Here is a 24,811-nt window from a genome sequence, read left to right on the forward strand (position 1 = left end):
TCAGATAGTAAGAACAAGTTGCCCAGGTTTAGCTAATGGAAGTTGCCAGGCAATGTACTGCATAACTGGATATATACAAATATTGTTATCACAGTTCTAGAAGACAGATACCATATCAGTTTTGCCAACGAGAAACCCGAGGTTTGAGGGGTACGGAGATTTATACATAGGTTTATCACCAATGGCTTTACCTCTACAACTCTTTTTAAGGAAGCACAACTTTCTCTTTAAATTGTGTGGTAATGAGGTGTCCCTCTAAATTGTGCGATAACGAAATTTGAGTCTTTACAGGCAAGGATGGAAGTGATGTTCTATTTGGTCATGGGTAAGTGCAATAGTTTTCTACTAATTTGTGTGCAGGCCATCAATGAGAATTCTACCTCTTTTGGATCAGAAGGATTTTTATTTTTTAGAAAGTCAGAATTTCCAAGACTGAACGCTCTAAGTGTGAGGTCTGCTCTGTGATGGTGCTTCTCTGGCATGATCTGCAGGAGTGGAGGATGTCACTGAATGCAGTTTGTTTTATGTGGTCATTGGCACTTTAAGAAAGATTGACAGGACTGTCATTTTCTAGTAAACTTGGCAACGCAACCAAAGGACATGAAACGGTGCAGCACCCAAAAGGTAAATAAAAGTTTGAAAAGTGCTGAGCATCTTACTAAGATCAAATGATTCAGTGGTAGTTTTGCTGGGCTTGTGTTTAATGTTTATCAGTGTGTTTCTGCCTTATTGATCATTTATCTGTACCTGCCAAACAGCCAATATGGATCACATATTCTCTAAAAAAAAAAATCAGGGACTGACTACATAGCACCAAGCAATTGAGAAAATCCTTTCTATCTGCTCAGACACCCAGCTGCGGAGCACTCCACAGTGTTGAGTATCGGTTTGCCCGGTAACCCTCTAATTCGTTTTGTCTGCATGCTGGTGGCGGCGGTGGAACCTGCTCTTTGACCGTTGTCACTGTGTTGACGATAAAACCTGTTGCATAGATGTTTTTAATCAAGCATTAGAAGGAGTCTTCTAATTCTGTGTCATGGTTTTCTCTCATAATAAACACTTCTAAAAGGCTGCATATCATATTAGAAATGGTAATTTGATAATCTCTCTTCTAAAAATGTGCAGTACGGAGTCTGACTCACTCTGACTCCAATTCCATTTCAACAGCTCCCTGCATGGCCTTCAGAATAAAGTTCACTGGGGCCCATTGTTTGGGATATTATTGACTTAACATTCATTAAGAGACACATAAAAACTCACTTCCTGCATACCCAGGGCATAGTGTTTAAGCTGTAAATATGGCAATATGGGTGTAAATATTGGCTTAAAACTCTTGTTGAGTCATTTATTTCCTTTATCTTATTGTCTCTAAATCGCCGTTCTATTCTCTTCTGTTTAGCCTGGCCCTTGCCCAGTCTCCAAATGTGCTTTCTGAATTCCCAGTGGCAGTGCTGCTGGGATTCTTCCCGAAAGAGTCAGGGGGCACCGAACGAGGGTAATTTTTGTTCTCACTCTGTTCCAGACACTCCGTAGCGGCTGAGCGCGAAGACGGCCCTCCACTGGGGTGACCTTTGATTCTTGGCAGAGGAGAGCGATTTCACTGAGAGAATTCACTCTGGCTGATGAGTCTCTAGTGTTTGTCGAGATCTCTGTGGAAACAAACATTTCCGAGGGTCTTTGTGGAACCGTCCAGAAATAATGAAGCCAGGAGACCCCTACCCTACCCCCCACAAAACAAAAATGTCAAATTACACTTTCTTTTAAAGACTCCCTAATTGATGCCCTTGTGTACATAACTGCTATTTCCCAGCACTTTCTCTTTGCCTTTTTATTGAGCAAAATACAAAAGAAAAGTCAACCGAATCAAGACATAAATTCATTTTTACAGCTGAATAAGCTTTCCCTTTGGTTGTTTTAAAAATGAAATAAATGGGAAAATATTTGTTGGAGAATAATAAACACACCCCGGTATTTGCTGCTCTTCTCAGGCTGGGCTGAGCTTGAAGTGGCTCGGTAAGACCACCTGTGTTTCTTGGTGCGAGCCCAGGAGCTTCAGAATTTGCGGAGCTGGTCTCTGTCCAGAGACCTGGCTACATTCTTGGATCTCTTACTCAACATGAGGCATCCACACCACTGGAAACTTGAACAAAACATCAACAACTGGAAGAGCCAGTTAGCCTATGGTTTGACCCCCGGCCTGCACACCCTTACATCAATCTCCTTCTCATCTTCTGGGAAATTAGTTCAGCCTCCAAGGCAGGAGAAGGGGCAACCCGAGGGTACAGCTGCTCAGTCTCCCATAGGGGATGAAGAATCTGCAGTCACCCCGGAGCTCACAGTTAGATGGTTGCTTTTTAATCTGCTTTCCCCTTGGCAGAGAGGACGCCTCCATAATAACTCTAAAAGCATCAAAGAAAAAGCAGCACACTCTGAAGCATTCCACGATGGAATCCAATAAAAGAAGCATAACTCAGACTCATTTCAGAAGCAATTAATAAATTGCTACTCAGAAGCAGCTCCTCAAGGAAGCTTGCTCTTTAGCCCAATAATCTAAAACACATCTTGAAAACAGTAGCTGAGGAGGAAGGAAAAAGATAACAAATCTTATTTTCCACTTGTCCTTTGGTATACTTCACAGAATTTGGATACGTTCTGAAGTAGCTATTTTGGGTTTTTGTATTTTTTCCAAAGGTCTACTTAGTTTAACTACCTTTATCTAAAGAAGATGATAAAATGGCCACATCAACTGTACGAGTGGAAAGAGACAGCTGTAGACAGAGTCGGGGTCACTACTGAGCCAGCCAGCCTCTGTCTCAGGACCCTGTCTTCAGAGCCCGTCTGTGGGCCCGGGGACTGGTAATTAATTCAACCCCTTTCAGCCTCCGAGTGTTCATTTGGAAATGAAAAGATTAGATAAGATTCTGGTTTCCCACAATGCATTTCCTGAACACACTGGGTTAATAGGTATTGTGTGAAGGGTTTTACTTTTATTTATGTTTCAGAAATACCGTATTAAACAAAGTTAAATGGAGTTTTACAACAGGATTGGTCACATCATGTAATATACTAGTTACTACTATAAACTTATTCATGGAGCATCATAGGAATGGCACAATCTAAGGTTGCTTCCAGCTCTAAAATTCCATTTTTCAGTCTGAAGTAGCTAATTGCAAATTGGCATGTGTACAAAGGTCACCATCACAGCAATTATTAATCATCATTGAATGATCTACTTCACAGGTGGATGTGTGGGAACATGGAACAGAACAGGCATGTATAAAGTCCAATGTCAGCAGAAAGGTTTTCCTACTCTCCACCTACCCTCCTCACCATTGTGGGGCTGGTGTTCTATGCTCACACGGCCTCGGTTGGAGCGATAAGGCCCCAGACTCATCATAATGTAAACTGGCGTGACTCATTCCTGGTACAACTCAATGCAGCCTGCTATTCTCCTTGTCTTCCCGCCGGGGTAATATAAGGTCTAAGTAACTCACAAGGTCTGTTTCTCCACTCAGCACTGTATCCATCACACATATATTGCTTTGTTCCTAGAAAACAAAATAAATTTCACTTTAAAATAGTTTAAAGCACTAGCCTTAGTTACAGCCTTGTACTTTAACCAGAATTGTTTCCTCAATCTAATTTGCACGTATGGCTGACCCATGCTCATTGGAATTTTATGTGTCTGTCTCCTTATTGTGGTTATCACTTAGTATTGCAGGTTGCAAGAGCGAAGGCGATATTAAATGTGAAGTAATTGAATTGCCTGTCTAGCAACAATTCTGTCCATGCGTTTTCTTATCTCGGTTGTCTTCTTTTCCCAAATTGTAAAAGCTACAAAAATGATCTGTGATTACTTTATGCATTAGGTAAAGAATATAAAGTTAATTAAAATTTTAGGTAGAACAATATTTTATATATTTAAACATAATTATGAATAAAAATAAGTTATAAGCATTTTTTTCTTGTCAACAATTATTCACTACTTCACTTTCATGATTAAATCCATGTGTGGTCCTGCTGAGACATGTAACACATATGGTTGTGAAAATATTTCTCTCAAATCTCCCACTGCCTGGAGTGCAATTGACTGATGGTTTCAGCTGCTGCCTTCTGCATCCACCACTGAATCTGGATGAAGGTCACATTTCCCATGAGCATCCCTGAGAGACACAGGTTCTTTAACAGGCAGCTTTGGCTGAATGGCTCCCTGTCAACCTTACCGCAACTGCTCAGCTGTGCTGCTTGTCCAAGACTCTTCCACCCAAAGGTCTTTCCTTCCCTCTCTCTTTCTCAAGGGTGAGGCCTGCATTGTCGTCTGCTGGTGCTCCCTCTCAGTGTTCCCTCACTTGCACTTACTCTAGTAAATCTATTGCATTGATCATTTATTTTATCCTGGCTTCTAATTTTTAGAGTATCTTAGCTAACATGAACAAATTCCCTATTTTTAGACTTTTAAGTTATTCCAAATTTTTGCATTTGTTTGTTTTCAATAAATAGCATTTCAATGAAATTTCTTGTAAGATCTCATACATGGTTGTCATTAATTCCTGAGTACACAAAGTTTGAAGTGTAATTGCTTGCAACACAGAAAGTATACATTTTAGGACTTTTGAAACACATTGAAAAATTGTTCTCCAGAAGTTATTCCAATTTGCATAACCAAAGCAAATTACTTGTTTCTTTTGGGTTGTTTTTACTTTTTCTTAGTGACTTACAAGAGAGTCGATTACTGAAATAATTTAAATGTTAGCAATTATTGATGTAAGGAATCCATTTCAAGTCAAATAACCTTATTAAGCAAATTCTACCTACTGGAATAAAATTGAAACCTCCCCCACATTCACGGGTACACGCACAAACTCACAATATCTAAAAAATATTGCACATGGTATTATTCAATAGAGAAAAGCAAAATAGAAGAATTTGTCTTTTGAAAGGATTCTTATTCAGCCAATAATACTATGGAGCATCTTGGTCTCCTATTGCTGGTAAATCATCTTGGTAAGCAGCTAACAGAATCTGGCCAGAGATAGCAGAGGAATTTTGTGTGGGCATGTGCATTCGTTTACTTTCCAAAATAATTCCATCTGGATGCATGAGAAATGTTCTATCTGTTTCAGCTCATTAGGAGACAGGATTCAAGCAAACACACTCATTGATTTAACATGCTGGATCGGTGAGAAATGAGTCATCCATTGCAATTTGCTCCACCAAGTTTGGAGATGGAAGATGACCCACATGCATTTTCTGAGTTGCCCATTAATTTATAGCTTAGAAAGCCATCACATTTTATTGGCTGCCTCTAAATCAGGCACCCAAAGCAATTAGAAACTTGGGGAGTGGGAAGGGATAAATGGTTGAGATGAACTCTTCATTTAATTGATTCTTCAATCACTGGAGTGAAAGAAATGTCACTAATTTAAAGTAAAATGGTCCTGTACAAAGATATCTTATAGAACCCTCAGTTTTCTATACTCTTAAGTCTCAACCCCAAAAATAAGCTTCAAAAACATACTTTAAGTAAATAGTTTAGAAATTGTACAATTTGCCTGTGTAAATAATGTTTATTTTCTGTTCATTTCTACAGACAAGTTTGTACTGACCAAGGGCTGTATTCCCAAGTGAGTAACAAAAATGCTACTAAGCCCGTAATGGACTGTGCAGGAGCTGTGAGGACTTACAAGGAAGGCAGGACTCCCCACCCTTAGGGTCTCCCTGGTTAGTAGAAAACAGAAATAAAAATGCCTAAAAACCATTTAGGTCCATTTAAAAGCTCCGAAGTATCAACTTACTTTTAAGGGGCACTAATAGAGGGAGCTTAACATTTGCATTACTGACTTGAACAAAACAAAGGAAATGAAACCCTGAGAGTATTAGAAGGACCAGTGAAAGATACAGCTCTTTCAGAACACATATTCATTTTCCTGGAAAATGCCTATTTTAACTTTCAGTGTATCTTTTGAGGCACACTAATATATGATGATTAGTGTGTTAATATCTTTACAACAAATCTCTCCATTTGACTCTGACTTCTAGACCATTAACAACAGGGAGATGTGTGGTTGTGCATCTGTGTTTGTACATCTCTGGGCGCACTGTCATTTTAATCGTGTGGTGTGTACTGCTGGTAATGGTATAACACTGACTATTTAAATCAATTGTATGACATTTAAGCAAAGCCACTCAAAACAGAGTGAAGAATGTAAAAGTTTGTATTTCTATATAATCGACTATATTGGGATTTTATAGGACTGAGTAATTTAAAGTAAGGTTCTCTCTATTTGAATTATGATGACAGAGCCCTGGCTGGATGGCTCGGTTGGAGCATTGTCCCACACATCAAAAGGCTGTGGGTTCGATCCCCAGTCAGGGCTCGTACCAGAGGCAACCAATCAATGTTGCTCTCTCTCATTCCTGCCCCCTTCTCTCCCCACCTCTCTCACTCTCCCTCCTCCATCTCCTCTCTCTCTAAAATCAATAACCATGTCCTCAGGTAAGGATTTTAAAAATGTATGAAATCATTATAATGAGAGAAATGTCTCTGTTTTTACCCAAGCCCAAAGTTGGTAAACTGAAGACAAATGCAGGGCCCCAGCTGCCTGATTGCCAATTTAAATTGTCCGTAAAGTTTGCATTGGATGAACTATTGTTCACTTTCTGTCATAAACTATTAAATTGATACCTTCAGTGTACCTTCAGAGTTAAAGACTGTCATCTCTTCCAAAAATGAACATCTTCCAGGGGAAGGAAGAGTTCTGGCATGTTGTGGTCGAATAATAGGCATCCAAAAACGTCTGTGGCCTAATCCCCAAGTGTGTGGCTGTGCTCTATTCCATGGTAAGGGGGCGTCAAATTTGTAGATGGAGTCGAGGTTTCTAATCAGCTGGCCTTGAGAGGAAGAGATTATCATAGAGTATCTGGGCGGGCCCAAAGGAATCACAAGGGTCTCCTAAATGATGAGAAGAGATGCAAAACTCAGTCAGAACCAGGGAGATGGCATCAGGAGAAAGGTGCAATTGGTTAATGATGGCTTTGAAGATGGAAGGCAGGACCCCAAGGGCCAAAGAATGCAAGTAGCTTCTAGAAGCTGGAAAAGGGCGGGGGGGTGGGGGGAGGCTCTTACCTTAGGGCTTTCAGAGAGGCGAAGCTATGCCCATACCCTGATTTCAACCCAGTGAAAGCTATTTTAAAAATCTGACCCCACTTTGGCTGGTGTGGCTCAGTGGATTGAGCGATGGCCTGCAAACCAAATGGTCACTGGTTCAGTTCTCAGTCAGGGCACATGCCTGGGTTGCAAGCCAGGTCCCCAGTAGGGGTTGTGCGAGAGGCAACCACACACAGATGTTTCTCTCCCTCTCTTTCTCCCTTCCTTCTTCTCTGCCTGGACATAAATAAATAAAATCTTCAAAAAAATCTGACCCCTGGAACTGCAAGATAATAAATTTGTGTTGTTTGAAGCCACTAACTTTGCGGTAATTTGTTAGAGCAGCAATAGTAAGAAAATAAAATACACTGCGTTGTCAGTCATTTGAGATTTTCAAAGATAAGTGTGTGTGTGTGTGTTATACTGTATACTTGTAATATATACACACATGCACACACATAAGATTGTGTGTATTTACAGTGCTATGAAACATGAGTTTTTAATCATAATGATGGGCTAACCTCTCTAAATTCAAATGAAGTTCTTATGGTTGATTCTTTTGGGGGGAGTAAAACCCAGTAGTAATATAAAATTACTTGGAAAACTTCAAATCTAACTCAAATTTAAAATTTAAAATTTAAAATGTAACTCACTTCTATGACTTTGAACAGAGCCACATAACTGCAGACTCCTCTCCAGGGAAATTATAGTCTGACTCCACTAGACTAAGTGTTTCGGCAAGAAGTTACCAGAGCATGTCTTCCACGCACAGACAAGGAAGGCCTAGGGTGCAGGAAGGAATGGATCCAACCCAACAGAGGCAGATGGGGATCCTCAGGATTGTACTGAAGAGAGGTCCCAAGATGACAGCGGACACTCCAGCAATGAAGGAGGCCAGTCCACACTAGTGTGGTCAGTTATCTCCAGGCGAGACATCTTTGAAAGTGAGGCTGATAGAATACTGACTCGTTGAAAGCACAAGTTTGGGCTTGAATTAATGCCAATTATTAATTCCATTAAAAAGAAACTACTGCAGGAAGGGAACAGGAATTACATTATACTATAGAATGTAGTGCCAATGATGTTTTCACAATCATAATTACACAACAGTGAAGACTGCACTAACCAACGTTACACTGTAACTGCAGCCATGTGTCACTGAACAATGGGAATTTCCTGAGAATTGCTTTCTTAGGCGCACATCGCAGAGTGCACTTACTCACACCTAGATGGCATAATGAGCCGCACACCTGTGCTATGCGCTACAGCCTAGTGCGCCTACATTACAAGCCTGTGCGGCACGTTACTGCACAGAACACGAGATCAAATCAGGCGCAAGGGAAAATGATGAAATTAAGAGGCATGGTAAACACAAGATGTGTGAGGCTATTGGCGGCCTAAACACAACCTGCTGGTTCACAGCAAACTTTTGTTTCATAAGTAGAAACAGTGCCCTCTAAAATCAAAATAAAATGTATAGTATAGCAAATACATAAACCAGTAACACAGTCGTTTATTATCATTAGCGAGTATTGCATGCCGTACATAATTGTACGTGCTGTACGTTTATATGAATGGCAGTGCAGTATGTTTACGGCAGCATCACCACAAACACATGAGCAATGTGTTACACTGCGACAGTGTGAGGGCTGCAACCTCACTAGGTGGTAGGAGGTTTTCAGCTCCATCGTAATCTTGCATGAGCGTCATCCCATATGCGGTGCGTCTTTGACTGAAACATCATTATGAAGTACATGATGGTAAATTAAGAGAATGGGACAAGGGAAGGTTGTTGGAGTGATGACAGTCAGGGTATGAACGTGACCTAGGTCCTTATTTTCTAAAGTGGGAAGTCAGTTTTAAACGCCTAAGTAAATAAGTATTGTCTGCAACTTCAAAAGGTAGAACTAGCTAAATAAATGTATTCTTTAGCCATTTGGAGGAAAATGTGAAAAGGACTGGTTGTATGAGTTGGAAGGGGGTTTCCTTGGAGAGAGGAAGGGTGGGGGAGGGGGCACCGGGCTGTCATGCATCTCAACAAGCCGCATACAACTGCACCACACTTTACATTACATGCAGGAATATAATTGTGTTCAATAAACAACCTAATAAAATAGAAAATTTACATTTACAATAAAAAAGCAATGAACAGTGTGTTTTAATAAGGACCCACACCCCCCGCCTCTGCTAAGTTCAGAGCCTTGATCTTTTCAAGAGTTGTTGTTCATAGAAATTAGCCCTTGGGCCTGTTTCTCAAACTTTCCCATGAGTGAATCCACCATGAGATATGGAAGTCTGAAGGTTTGCATTTCACCAAGAGAATCAGTAAATGCACCTCATCCCCTCACTCCTCTGAGACGGACACCATTGACCCATATATTCAAAAGTCAGCTAGGAATCCAAATAGTTTGTATGTTAGTTGTAAGGATGGACTGACAATGAGATCTGGCTTTTCAGTTGAAGAGGCATCTTTCAAATTTCCCCAAATTCTGGAATGAGAATCCCCTGTGGGGAGAACCTGTGAACGTGCACTCATCACGGCCCCAAGCCCACATGGACCTCTGACCTGCCTTTAGGTAGTAGGTACTGGCCCCCGAGGTAGGTTCATCTTACACGAGAGGGTTGGAAGCAGGACAAGGATGCGTGCGCCCTCCAGAAAGACTAGACTGAGAAGGGGGGAGGCCCGGAGCACCTGATACACATGTGAAGTCTCCTTTCTCTACCTCAGCACATTGCTTCTGTGACTTTGAAGGTGGATGGGTGAGAGGAAAGACAGAAGCTTTCCCTTCAATAGTTCCAAGAATATAAAAGCCTTGCCTTATGAGGTTAGGATAAAGGAAGAAGGAGAAATGGGTCTCTCTTATATAGAAAACTAGAAGAAGAAGCTGCCATCAGTCAGTCAACAGATGTTTATTGAGTTAATGCCCCACACTAGGCATTGGATGCCAAACTTAGTGCAGTTCCTGTGCTTTGCAAACTGACTTCTCAGTGAAACTTACAGACACTCTGACACATAACTCCTTGACAACCTGAATCTTATTTCCCTTCTCTTCTCTTCTCTTCTCTTCTCTTCTCTTCTCTTCTCTTCTCTTCTCTTCTCTTCTCTTCTCTTCTCTTCTCTTCTCTTCTCTCCTCTCCTCTCCTCTCCTCTCCTCTCCTCTCCTCTCCTCTCCTCTCCTCTCCTCTTCCTTCCCTTCCCTTCCCTTCCCTTCCCTTCCTTCCCTTCCCTTCCCTTTTCTCTTTTCTTTCTTTCTTCTCTTTCTTTTTCTTTCTTTCTTTCTTTCTCTTTCTTTCTTTCTTTCTTTCTTTCTTTCTTTCTTCTTTCTTTCTCTCTTTTCTCTTCTCTCTCTCTCTCTTTCTCTCTCTCTTTCTCTCTTTCTTCCTTTCATCTATCTATCTATCATCTACCTCAGTTCTGGGAGTGTTTCTCTCCTTTTCTTCCCTTTTCAAATCTGGCTGCAATATCTATTTAACATAATTTTAAAACAACCAAAGGGGAATCAACAGCCACGCACTCAAAATGTAACCCCCAAGAAAACAAGCAAGTGCATTTTGTGTTATTGTTGCAATTTCATAATATTTTGTCTATTTTGCAGCCAGCAACAAAGCAAACACAAATTTTCTCTATTACCCCAGAAATACCATTCATGCTTCTTAGAACCTTATGCTAGAAGAACCTTTGTGCTCCTTCTTTTGAAATCATTTCCTTCCTGTAAATCAGAAACAAAACTATTCCATAAAATGAAGTTTTGACTTCCCTATCATTACGATAGTCTATAAATCTGGAAGAAAGGACAAGGAAACACTACCAGCACCAAAATGAACTCTCCAAGGAAGCAGGGGTGGTCCTCTAGGGAGTCAGCGAGGGCTGCTAGTACAGGACATTCTAAAGAGTAGGAGGAGCACTGGGAGAAACTGAGGAGAGTCAGAGTCTAGCTGGGCATGACGTGCGATTCCAGAGGTCAAACATATAGAAAGCATGAAGAAGCACAAAAAATGAAGAGCTAAAAGACACTTTTCTCTGTGTTCTTTCTCTCCCAGGGCACAGTAGTACAAAACTAAAGTAGCCCCGTGCATTTGCCAACAAAGTAAGGAAAATACCCAATGGCTATTCTTCCTTGAGTGTCTGCTGGGCGCTTGATAGACACTGTTTTGAATTCTCATGAGAACAACGCTAGGGAGGCATTTCCATCCCCTTCTGCAAATGAAGAGGAAGGCTCAAGCTGGTTCAACAACTTGCCCAGGGTCACATGGCTGTTACATACCATAGTCAGGACGCTAACCTTGACACATCAGATGAATGGATTCCAAAGCCATCCCTCTCTTAGCTATTCCAGTGTGTTAAGTAGGCATTTGAGAAATGTTTGTCAAACTAATGAACAATGTGTACATTGAAGTATTACTCAGCAATAAAAAAGAATGAAATCTTTCCATTTGTGACAACATGGATGGACCTAGGGGTATTATGCTAAGTGAGGTAAGTCAGACAAAGAAAGATAAATACCATATGGTTTCATTTATATGCTGAGTCTAACAAGGAAATAAATGAACAAAATAGGAACAAACTCATAGATAAAGAGAACAAATTGATTGTTGCTAGATGAAAGGGAGGTTGGGGGGATGGGTAAAAAAGATGAAAGGAACTGAGAGAAGTACAAATTTCCAGTTACAAATATAGTTGTGGGGGTGTAAAGTTCAGCATGGGGAATACAGTCACTAATACTGTAATAACTACATATGGGACCAGATGGGCACAGGGTAATCCCTTCATAAGTTATATAAAACTCAAATCATTATTTTGTACAGCTGAAGCTAATATATTGTATGTCAACTGTAATTGAAAAATAAATTTTAAAAATCAGTAAATAAATGAAAGAAGTAGGTTGAGGAAAAAGAGATTACAAAATATAGGTATACAACTATTAGAAGGAAGAAATAAATATACATAAGTCTTAGGTAGGGACTTTGGCTTTTTTTTCAATCCTCAACCGAGGATATGTTTATTGATTTTAAAGAGAGAGGAAGGGAGAGAGAAACACTGATTGGTTGCCTCCTGACCTGGGGTCAAACCCACAACCTAGGTGTGTGCTCCCCCGGGAGATGATGGAATCCACACCCTTTTGGTGTTATGGGAAATGCTCTGACCAACTGAGCCACCCAGCCAGGGCAAGATTTTTGCATTTTTTGAAGAATGTACATCTGGAAGTGAGATTTAGTTGATTTGTAGAGAAAGAAAGAGGAGACCTATCACTAAAGAAAAGTTGCTAGACAACAACAGCTATTATTTTAAATAAAGATCTCTCCAGGGGAGTAATGATTTGTGGGAACATCAAAAACCAGTGGAAAATAATATTAATGGGAATTTTGAAAAAGGAATAATAATCCTGGAAGCAAAAATATAGATTGTTATGTTGACTCTATTTATTTCAATGATGTTATACTACAGAATTTATGTGGCTCATAATAAATTCAAGAGTATGTAATGTAAGATCCTCATATACATTGAATTTCATAAGGCAAGCAATGAAATATATATTTCATCATCGTAAGTGAAATTAACAAATGATAATGACACTTATCTCTGGGGATATTAGATACTAATGACATTGCTTATTCATGTAAGTTACAAATGCTTTTTAAATCTCACAGTTCCACTTAAATTAATACTATCCATTAATTCTATCCTATGACATTAAGTATAACACATTAATTATAAATCTAAGGTTGTTTCCTTGTAACCAGTTTTACTTGTCTTTAATTAGGTCTTCTTTTGTTTGAAAGAAGCCCAATGGCCTCATTAAATTTGTTGCCTTCTTTTAATTAGGTTAGCTGACAATTAAACATACTGCATTATCAATTCCAGGATCTTCCCTCTGCCTAGTACCATCTTCGATGCTGCATTCCTTAAGCAGAAGTAGGATGGACATTTACCAATAATATGGTGTAGGAAGAATGTGGGATTTCTACTTCCTTTCCAATGATCTGTCTCTTCTACTGAGTACCCTCTTCCTCTCCCATCACCCCTGACACCAGATCACTACAGTAATCATCGCTTCTGCCATCAGCACCACTGCTATCACCTCCAAGTCCTCCACAAATATGTGCTCTGGCACATTGATCTTCTCTTGTGATTTGGGAGGCCTGGCTGTCACCCCAAGAATATACTGAGCCCTCATGAAGCCATCTGGTCAGACTTGGTTCTTGTCTTCTAGAGGGAGTTTAACCTCCTTCAGCCTTATTCCCCAGTTCTTAAATGTCTTCCATTCAAACTGGCCTACTTGTTTTATTCCTGCTGTAACTTGGCCCCACGGCCCTATAATTGTATGGACTTTTCGACTTAAGGTGATTTCCCTTCACAAAGTCCTCAAGGTCCAGTGCAAATGCCACGTCCTCCACAAAACCTTCCCTGTTCTCCTCTCTGACTGTGATTTCTGTCCCTTCCAAACCTCCTTTTCTGCACATCTTGAAGTTAATTACCAGCTGGCCCTTTATGCTGATATTCATTCCCTGTCTTCCACATAGTAAAGCTTAAGAAATATTTATTGATACAATAAATGAATAAATGAATTTACAGTGTTGATCTCAGTTTAGGTTACAAGAGTTACATTTCTTATCCCTCCAGTGGGAAAAAAACCCCGAAAAACCAGAGTGTCAATATGCATAGTTTATCCTTCTGGCACCTTTTAGAGTAAATCCCATGAAATAGACCCTCACTGCATGTCTACTGATTCCAAATAAAAACAGTATTCTGATGGAGACTGGGTGAATGGCTGCTGTGAAAAGGTGAAGTGTGAGAATACACACTTGCTATAGCAGCAATGTTGAAGAAGATATAAACGACTTTCTAAGATATAACTCACCAACAGCCCTGACATTCCCACCACAGCTTGGCATTCTGAACTCATTTTTTTAAAAAAGCGACCCCATCGATACAGAAGGCAGATTTATGAGCCTCGATGCCGAGAATATGAAGAGGTCATATCTCCTTACTCCCGATTCAGGGACAGTATAAATTGGTCTGAGAGAGGTGGTAAGAGAACAGTTTTTCTACACCCTGTTCCCTCACGTTCTCTGTCTTGCGAGGATCTGCAGGCCTGCAAGGGGGTAACGGAGCAGAAGTTGTCTGCCCCAGGAAGCACATAATGACCAGCGCTTACTGGTCCCAGTGCCTTTAAATGGCTTCCACAACTCTGGGGTGAAAAGAAGCAAGTGCATAATGCCATGAAAAGCACTCGATCTGAAGAATCCAGCCAATGTCAGTCTGAATCCTGGATCCAGTACTTTCTCAATGTCACTTCACTGCTTGGAGTCCCAGCTTGCTCATCTGAAAAAAAAAAATGGGGATAACATCTTATACCCCATAAGATCATCAGAAATATTTGAGGTTAAGTGGATAAGTGGATAGACAGACAAACATTCTCTAGAACAACGCCTAACATTCCATAAAAAAGACATAGTGTTTTCAACTTGGTCAGGAAGCTTAATTGGAATGAATCCTATATTTACTAAATTGAGAACTTAAAGTAGTTTGAGATCTTAAACAAACACTGAGACTAGTATAGGTATATCAAAGTTCTGAGGCTACCCCAACAACTGTGCCTTAACACAATTAAGTAAATCAGAGATCAGGGCAGGGAATACATACAGCAGATAGAAGCCATGGTGAGCTTTATTACATCTTGGAAGTGAAGAGTGACTCATTTCTGCTGCATGTTCAGACAAAATGGAGTTGAGGAAGAAATCTCTCTTTATCCAGTTACTCAGTAAAGCTTTGGGAAAGAGGTGAAAATAAGGGACGGAAAGAGTCTAGTTCAGTTAAGAACAGGTAGCATTTCCAGGAATAGGGTATGAGTATTAAAAGAGAATAAGAAGTTGGTTAACTCAGCTAAACTGAGAATTCACAGGGATCACAGAACAGCAAGAAAAATAAGAAACACCTGGGTTTCTTTTCCTGGCATGTGATTGCACAACCTCTCTAGTCACTCATTCTATCATTCATTCATTCATTCATTCAGCCATTTGGCAGGTTTTAGTAGGAACTATTTGCTGAGTGGTAAGTTCTGAGAGCACTGTGGTAGGGTAAACAATCTCTTGAGTGTATAATTATGAAAGGATAGATACATGCTGTAATAAAACCTGCAGTTCTCTCCTCTATATAATAAGTCATTTAATTAGATAGTTATCTCTTATATCTCCAAAAACTGTGGTTGTGAGTGATAAAACTCACTTTGCCAATTTGCACTTTGCAATTTGTCAAACACAGAACACTGCCCATTTCCAACATTCAGCACATCTAATATCCCTGAAGGGCTGGCTATTACCTATGCGTGCATTTGTATGTACACTTGTCCCCACAAGCCTGCATAAGCACATGCCTGGGAGTGGCACAAAGTACTCGGGGAAATGTGGACATCAGGAAATTGTCTTGGGAAATTATCGTGAGATTAAGGTCAATATGCAAATAATTGCATTAAGTATTTGCCCTTTTTTATGACACTAACATATCCTTTAGGGACTCATTTTTTTTTTTGTATCTTTTTCTCTCTGATGGTTGGCTTTCCTTTAAATCAACAGAATAAAGAAATTTTCATATGTTTTAAATATGAAAAAAATGAGGTGATTTTCTTAAAACAATTGAAAATTATTTAAATGCTAAAGCTACAAATACTGCTTCCTTTTTGAGTTTTGAGTCACTCATCTCAGATGTATTAGTCACATTCCTTAAGGCTGAACCTTATTTTATTAATTTCTGAAAATTTCTCCTCAGGTAAAGGTACCTGGAGTTCTGCAAGAGCGTTAGAACAAGATCGGTCTGTTCTTAACGTGACAAATTGCACGGTTCCTACGTGAACATTGTCTCTCTTCGTTCAGAGTCAGGTAGCATGAAGAGTTGAGATGACTCACAGTTTCCCGACACTGGTGGAACTAGTTTACATCTACAGTCCCTTAAATACCATCAGAGATGAACTTGATTCTTCCCAAGTGCAAGCAACCTTTAGAAGATCTCACTCTAGATAAGTTTAGCAATAGCATTATATCGGGCAAGATCAGAAAAGGAGCTGAGAAAGCCACTTTGTCAACCACATGTTGTACCCAGACAAGTCAATATTTAAACATTCTTACACAGATGCTTATACATCAAAGGGGCTCGGTAATGTTAATTTTGGTGAGGAACATCAACATCTTGATGATACAAGTGAACATGTAGAGACATATTTCAGACTGCAAAGGGAGGCACAGAGAGTAGCTTCAGTGGCATGCTGGTGCTCAGCCCTCCCGTGAAGCCCAGAACGCCAGGCTGCATTTCCCAGCTTCGTTGAGGTGTTGCAATTTTTCTCTGCAGTCTCAAATTCTAAAACCGTCCTGTGTGTTCTTCTTTCTGAGAAAAAGACCCTGAGTATTGGAACCCAGGTCCAACATATCCCAATATTTGCCTAGGTAGACGTCGAATGAGTACACAGACAGACAGAAAACAGAGGTTCAAATCCAATAGAATTACATGAGGATGGTGCTATGTAAACTACTCGATTTTGTTCCACCCAAATTTCTTCATCTGTTAAAAAAAAACTAAAAGGATAATGAGAGCTCTTTCGCAGGGATTTGTGAAGATTAAACAAGATAATTCAATTAAGGTGCTGCTCCACAGATGTTAGAGTTACCATCCCCTTTCCTTCCTGATATTAATTGGTTTTTCTCCACAAAGAAGATTAAATAAGGATTTAACATTAAAAAAAATAAAAATAAAAAAGTGACTTTCTAAATAGATAATCACCAAAGGACTTGTGAAAGCTCTAGAGCAAGACCTATTAACAGGGTGGTTAAGAAACTAGTCTCGCCAAGCTAAGCTTGGAAACCCCCTGTAGCAAGCGCCCCCAACACTGCCCTGGTAGACCCATCCCACATTCTGTTACAAGCTCGTCGCCCCTGGTAGTTGCCACTAAGAGGATGGGTTGTGACAGGATGAGCTTCCTCCCACAATCCACATCTGGCCACCTCCCCAACCTCTTGGGCTTGGGCAGTGTGAAGAAGGCAGAAACCAGAGCTTAATAATAAGAACAATAGTATCTTCTTCCTCAAATCCTTTCTGAAAGGAGGGTGTGTGTAAATGTAGAAATAAATAAACAAAGTGCAGAGCAGGGAGGCGACCATGGAGAGTTTTAAGAAGTGAAGAGTGTGGGCTTGGAGTCAGGTGTGCCCCCTGCCAGCACTTCCTAGCCGTGTGCTCTCCCGTGAGTTCCTCAGGCTCCTAGAGCCTCACTTCTCTCATTGTCATATGGAGCCATAACAGCTGCTGAAAAGGGTTATTTTTAGGATGAAAAGATACAGTATATGTAAAATGACTAAGCCACTTTCCCCGAACCTGGGCTGTCCTACAGATACTACTGTGCATCCAATGAGCACAGCTACATTGGCTTCAAAGTAAAAGAAAAGCAGAGAGAAGATAGAAATTTGAAGGTTCAAACAGTAAAATAATTGAAGTACCACTAGTAGTAGCAGTTATAAGTGTAAAGGATGGGCAAGGAGTTAATACACCAATCTAAAACTGATTCAGATTTAGAAAGTGGAGAAAATATGACATTTTCAATAATTCCATGAAACAGAGGAAATGAGAGTTAAGAAAAGATAAAGGGCTTCATCCTTTGTCAAGCTGATTTGGACTTCATAGTAAGGTACCCAAGACAAAATACAGAACAGTTTGGAAGAGTCACACATTCAGTAGCCCTTGAATGCTAGCAATTCGCAAGAGAAACATAAAAAGAATAGCATGTGTAGTGTTTTTTTCTGATAATAAAAGTAAAAAACAAATGTCATTTTTAAAAATTAAGCTATAAGAGTATAAACCAGAAAATAAAAAGCACCAAATTCATCTACAGATATATCATTCATTTGTCCATTTGTTTATTTATTCCACAAATAAACCAGGAACTGCTCTAAGTAAAGAAGATCCAACAGGGAGCAAGAAGAAAAGTCACCACCTTTCAGAAAACTTACATTCTTTGGGGGAGAGAGAGTGGGCCCCAAAAAGTATAAATTAGTCACTTGGTGGTAAGTGCCATTTTAAAACGCTGTCTAAGAGGGCAGGGAGAGGCAACATTGGGATAAAGCTAGGGTATCTTCGAACATGAGCGGTCACGTGGGGAGATGACAAGTGGGCAAATTCCTAAAGGTAGTGAAGGCACCAGCCCTCCCTGGTGAAGATAAAAGTAGACAGAAAAGCTCAGCGGAAAAAGAGGGTGTTTGGTGGGTACCCAAAACACAAGAGGCTAGTGTGGCTGCAACCAACAGTTTGTGGAGAAGAGAGGCAGAGAATGAATTCAGAGAGAGAGGGAGCAGAGACTCCAAACAAAAAGGATTTTGCAGGCCAACACATGGATCTGGCTTTCATCGTGCAGGCTTTTTGCACAGGAGTGACAGGACTGAATCTATTTTAAAGGCTCACTCTGAGAGAACAGCAGAGAGGGAGGAGGGCCGATGGGAAGACCAGTTAAGAGACCTTGTCAGTGATCAAGCCAGGATGTGATGGAGGCTTGAACCAGGGAGGAAGCTCCTGGAGATGGTGGAAAGTGATCAGATTCTGATTTGAAAGGAGAGGTGAATGGATTTACTGCTGGACTGGCTGTGGATATGAGAGAAAGAGACAAGTTCCAGAAAGGTTTTAGATGCGTGACCTGAACAACTAGATGGATAAACTTCCCCTTATTGAGATACGGAAGAGAAAAGAGGAACAGATTTAGAAATCAGTGGCTGGGAATTAGAATTTTTAGATGTACCAGTTTGAGATACCTATTGGCCATCCATGAGGAGGTGTTTAAAAGCATCATACATGTAGATCATTTATATGTTAATAACAAAGTGAGATCACATGCTCTGTTCAGTTTTGAAATATTATAGGTGTTTTTTTTCTAACTTTGAAGTGTTCTTTCAGAATAATATTTTTAAACTTAATATTCTACTGGCACATTTTACCACTCAGGAATTTCACACATTAGTTTCACATTTATCACTATTATGTATAATGTTTTCATAAAAATCTTTGACAGCTTCACTGACTATCTCCTTAAGGGACACATCCAACTACAGAGTCAAGAGTGTGAAAACTTCTAAAACAGTCGACACACATTAAGCTGCATTCCCAGAAGTTTATATCGATTCACACTCTTAGATCAAAGAGTACCTGCTTAGTTAACCGTACTTCTGCCCAAATAGAAGATTGTGATTTTAAATATTTTCCAGTTTTGTAGTAAAAATTATCTATAAAATTTTAATTTGCACTTATTTGAATTGTAATAAATTGGAACATTTCTTCACAAGTGTATGTGTCTTTTGAATTATTCTTCCGTATGTTATAGACTCATACCCTTTAAATTGACCACTTTGGCATTTCATACTCAACTATGAAATAATAGCCATAATAATAATAGTAGGTAACACAAATTGTGCTAAGCCATATACTAAGCAATTGACATGTATTAATCTTCCCAACCTTATTATTAATATTTAGCTTATGGCCAAGAAAGTTTAGGATTAAAGATGAAATGCCCTGCTTCTAGTTGCACGACTAGTCGGTGCATAAGCCAGGACTTGACCTCCTGACTCCGTAGTCCACCAACAGTGATCACGTTTAGTCATTTGAGAAGAGAACAAGTTCAGAGACCATAGGAAAGTTGGAGATGTGAGATCTGAATTGACTCAACTGAGAATTTACTAGGACAAGTAAATCAAGTGTAGAAATGTTATTTTAGCAATTCAGCTACTCTATGAAGGGCAAAGGTTCACAGGAAAAGCTATGGGGAGTACAAAGGACAGCTTGACAAGCTCATTTTTAGCATGTGAACACTAAGCTCATCACCCTAAGGATGGCTGCCCGATTTTCAGATGAAAAGACCTCCTAGTTTTGAATTTACCTGAATTACAAGGTCTGTCCAAAAAGTATCATTCCATGAATATGAAAAATAGAGACATTTATTGAAGAAGATACAAGAAACATTTGTACATAGGACAATGATGCCTCAGTCCCCTTCAAAGTAGGTATGTTGGGACCTCATGCAGTTCTCCCAATCACCATCAGCTGCCCTGTCGTATTTTCCTGAATCTCATTGATGATCTGAAATCTCTTTCTTTTCAAAAGCGATTTTAGTTTTGGGAAAAGCCAGAAGTTGCAGGGCTGTAGGAGAGCTGAGTCACCTGGGTGATTTGATGTTAGGAGGCATGATGCATGAGCAGGCATGTAGTTGTAGTGAAGCTGCCAATCACCAGTTCCCATAGTTGCAGCCTTCTGAATCATCTGAATAATTAGTTTCCATGGAGGACTATTCAAGCTTAACACAAAATCTGATGCAGATTCATTGCTCTACTCACTCAGTCATTTTGAATGCAATGTCCACACAGTACACACGCTCACTCAATGGCTCTACCACCCCCACTGACTAGTACAGTGAAATCATCCTTGTTCACACATGTGCATCCCAGCCCACTCTCCTTGGCTGCCAGGTTACATCAATGTCACTCAAATCGTTCTCATTATAGTAACAATGGCTGGACTTTTTCCAGGCAGATCGTGATGTAAACTTTAATCACTGTGCTTTAAGAAGAAATGTTGGAAGGAAAATATGGGGTGCCTGAAAAGATGCTTTTGAAGGATAATTTATTTTCCTTACAGTAGATGCCCTCAAGAAATAAATACTATATAGAATTAGACATAACATTTTTCCCCTAATGTAATAATTATTTTTAGGATGGTAAGGTCCGCTCCCTCCTTTCCCACAACTGGCCCTGACCTTATTGGTTATACCTTCCTTGGCAGATATTTTATCCCCGAATGCATAGTGATCTGTGATCCTGTCCAAGGCAGCTTCAGCTTCATTAAAACGACTCTCACATCTCAGGATCAAAGTTTCCCTCAAAGTAAGTAGGTGGTTTTGCCCGTGGCAGTGAATCAGGGACAGTTCCTTGACAAGGAAGAACTGAGGAATTAGGTGAGGCCCTTGAAGGTTCCACTGGTCTCTGCCAAAGCCCTGGGAAGATTCCATTTTCTCCCAACCATGGACAAGGAGGTGCAGCCAGGACAAGTAGCCCTCTCAATCACCTCTGAGTGAAGATGAACCAGAAAACTGTAGTCCCTAAAAGCTTGCATCGCCTATAAAATTAACTGACCCCTGTGCTGACTATCAGAACCTTTAGGAGACACAAAAGTAGTTCTTGAAAAGTTGAAAGCTGAAAGGGATGTGGGCACCACAGGCCTGAAGCTCAGCAGGAACCTAGTTATACCCCTAAAGGCAGATCGGGGATGTCATTGAGAGATTCCGCTCTGAGGCTTGGGAAGAAAATGAACATGAATGATGCCATAGGCTTCATGGCTTGCTGGGCTCATGCCTCCTTCAATCTGAAAAAGGACATGTGTTCTTAAGAAGAACTAGAGCTCAATAAAGCTGTTAAGAAAAAAAAAAAGAGACAACTGGGAATTCCTCTAGTCAATCTTGAATTTATGGGAATTAACATCATGATAATTGCCATAATAAAAGTAGTTGCCATTTGATAAGCCTTGCTGTGTCCCAGACATGTTAAACAGCTCACATGGGCTATCTTCTTTATTACTCAATAACTCTTTGAGGTAGATACAATCCTTATCTCCACTTCACCATATAGACGTCAAGTAATGGGCCCAAAGTGACCCAGCTAGTAAATGACAGAGTTAAGATGCAAACCCAGATCTATCTTATGGTAAAAAGCAAGAGCTTTCCCTGACTGGCTGTGCCTCAGTTAGTTGGGTTTCATCCCACAAAGCAAAAGGTTGCCAGTTCTATCCCTGGCCAGGACACATGCCTGGGGTTCGGGTTCAGTCTGCAGTCGGGGCGTGTATGAGAAGCAGGCAATGGACGTTTCTCCCCCTCACTTTCTCCAGCCCTTCCTCTAACTCTAAAAATAAATAAAATCTTTTAAAAAAAGGAAGACCTTAATTATTACGCTGACTTTTTACTCTAATGTAGGCAAGAAAAGTTTTGTTATAATTGTATTTCATTGTATTTTACAGGTTAACTGTGAAATGTACTACAGATACTTCTATATATGTGTATATATGTGTACATATACATGTTTGTATGGAAAGTAATACAGTAATTAATCAGCAGTAATGCCAGAATGAACTGTGTTTCCTGCACTCACAACTGTAAACCCACTTCTGCCCCACCCTGTATGTACACATATGTACATACTCCCTCACTCCTGTCCTGCCTAACTTTCTTATTCACATTTCCTTCTTGCCTTAGCTTTCTTAGGTACTAATTTATCTACCTCCATTTGGTAGCCCATTTTAAATCCTAAAAAGAAAGCACAAAGAAATGAAATAAACAAGTTACCTTGCTCACATAAATGATTTTAAAGTCTAAAGGCTTAGCAAACTCCAATAAAAAAGAATAAATACACTCACTGCCAAGTACAGAACTAGCTCCAAAGCAACATGCCTCAAGTGCCGAATGATACGTCCCACATTTTAATACCGAGTACAACAGGAAGAAGAGCGTGGAGCATACCTAAAATGGCATCGCCAATAGTTTTTATTATCTTAACAGAATCAATTCTGAAGACATTGTATAGCAATTTCTGTGAAAACTCGCCAGTCAGCAAAAGTGATTAAGACCTTTACTATACATTTATTCATAAGGGCCCCTGAGAGCGGTGTGCCTACTCACCGTGATTAGCTAGTGGGTCAGCCTGAATCATAAGGAAGAATGCACCTGACTGAATCACCCACCCCACTTCCTGCAGCACCTGGTTTTCCTTGGACTGCTGCCACCCCAAACCGCCCCAGCCAAAGCCTGTTTAGTATATGAAATCTGATAAGGTCACCATCAGAGGTAGTGTGGTACTGAGATCCACTAGAGTTTTGGTGCAAGAGTCAGAAAGTCCATTACCCTCTGAAACCAACACATATATGGCCATACAGTTTTAGACTGTACGCATCATAAGCTCCCAGCCATGCAGACAAAGCTGTTCTCTCGGAGCACTGAAAAGCGCACAGGAAACTGCTAGAACACGTCCCAGTAAACACCAGCCTGTTGGATTTCAAAGTGATTGAGGTACAAAGTGTCTGATAAATGTGGCTCTGAACTTGTGAGTCATCTGTCACCACAGTTCTGACCTGAGAATTATCCTACTTCCCAGACAGCCGGACAGCCTCCCCGTGCTTCCTCCCCCGGGGTTCTGACCCAGTCTCTTCACTTCCACCTTGGAAGGAGCTCTCCTCTGGGTGAGCTGGAGAAGAATCGTCACTTGAATGAAAATATTTTTAAATCATAATTTTGTTTCAGCTTGAGAAAAGCAAGTAGTGAGGGAGAGAAAGACATTGATTGCTCCAATCCCTCCATGCTTACGTTTACCTTAGTGAGTGAATACACCAGGCCAACGAAACCTATAGATTCAAACCACCAATATCAGCATGCCAAGGGGTGAGCCATTTCTTCTGAGTAGATTTATATTAATTTGGCTCCTCAGGACTGATCTACAGATCATTTACAATGAAAAAATTAACGGCCAGGAAGGTGGGAATGATTGACTTGGCAGGTCAGTACACTTTCTCCCATAATCAAGAGATGTGGAAAGTCAAATTATCTGAAGTTTGTTTGTGAGCGCAAATGGCATCAGAACACGAGGACTGAGTGAATCTCAGGTAGACGAGACACTTGGCCGATAGAGGAGAATCTTGCCAAGTCTCCCCTGATAATTTTGACTTCGATGGCTCCACCTTTTCTAAGCTTTCACAGTTGATGAGTCTTGTTATACCCACAGATGTTTTCTTCAAGACAGGGTGGGATTTCAGGGGGGAATGGGAAGGGTTTACAGGAACAAATATGGAGGACACATGGACAAAAACTAGGGATGGGGGGTCATGGGGGGAAGGGGGGAGGGTTGGGTGGGTGGGCTGGAATGGGAGTAGGGGGGAGAAAACTGTACTTGAACAATGATTAAAATAAAAATAAAAAATAAAAAATAAAAAAAACAGGGTGGGAATCAAAGGTTTGAGTGTCCACATGCTGAGTTATAAAGTTACAGCCACATTCTAGATCTCCTTGGTAATAGTCCTTTTCTCTTGTCTTGATTAAAGTGACACTTGTTTCCAAAATCTCTGTTCACCATATTCAGATATCTAATTATACCCAGTATGTAAGAATTGTCCAACTTTTACTTTAGAAAAATTAACTTAGAAAAAAAATAAGGACAACCATATTTTCAAAATTTGGGGGGACACCTCATCATCACTCCCAAATATTGACAATAGCTCTTAATTCCAATTTAAGATCTACATCAGAAAACTATGAAAAGGTAAGTAAATTGTGTCCACCTCAGACAAATTTATCTAAAATATTGTATTTATTATAACATGAATTATTTTTAGAGACACACACACACAAAAAATATTCACAGATTTCCACACAAATGGAAAGTGGTGAGTATGTCCTTTGCTACTCAAGTTGCTCGTATCTGTAAGGCTGAAATCGTGCAGGCCTGGCCAGGACCTTCCAAGGTGTTCTTGTGGCTTTGGCCCTGACCCTGAAGCTCTGCTTCACAACAGAGATTTCGAAAACCTCCTTCAAGAATAGCAACTGTATCGCTAAACGGGCCATGACTGATTGTCCTGTCTGTTTCTCTTCCTGCTTGGTGGACACA

At 40.2% G+C, this 24,811-nt stretch overlaps 1 long non-coding RNA gene across 1 annotated transcript; it reads right to left on the reverse strand.

The window, feature by feature from the left end:
* Positions 1-1,512: 1,512 nt before the first annotated feature.
* LOC118497334 lies at positions 1,513-22,985 on the reverse strand. Its single transcript, XR_004899860.1, has 2 exons — positions 22,837-22,985; positions 1,513-1,649 (listed from the first exon to the last, which is right to left on the reverse strand). It is a non-coding gene; the product is annotated as an uncharacterized LOC118497334 (long non-coding RNA).
* Positions 22,986-24,811: the final 1,826 nt, after the last annotated feature.

The sequence above is a fragment of the Phyllostomus discolor genome, chromosome 11 (assembly GCF_004126475.2).
Source record: "Phyllostomus discolor isolate MPI-MPIP mPhyDis1 chromosome 11, mPhyDis1.pri.v3, whole genome shotgun sequence".
Lineage (NCBI taxonomy): Eukaryota > Metazoa > Chordata > Mammalia > Chiroptera > Phyllostomidae > Phyllostomus > Phyllostomus discolor.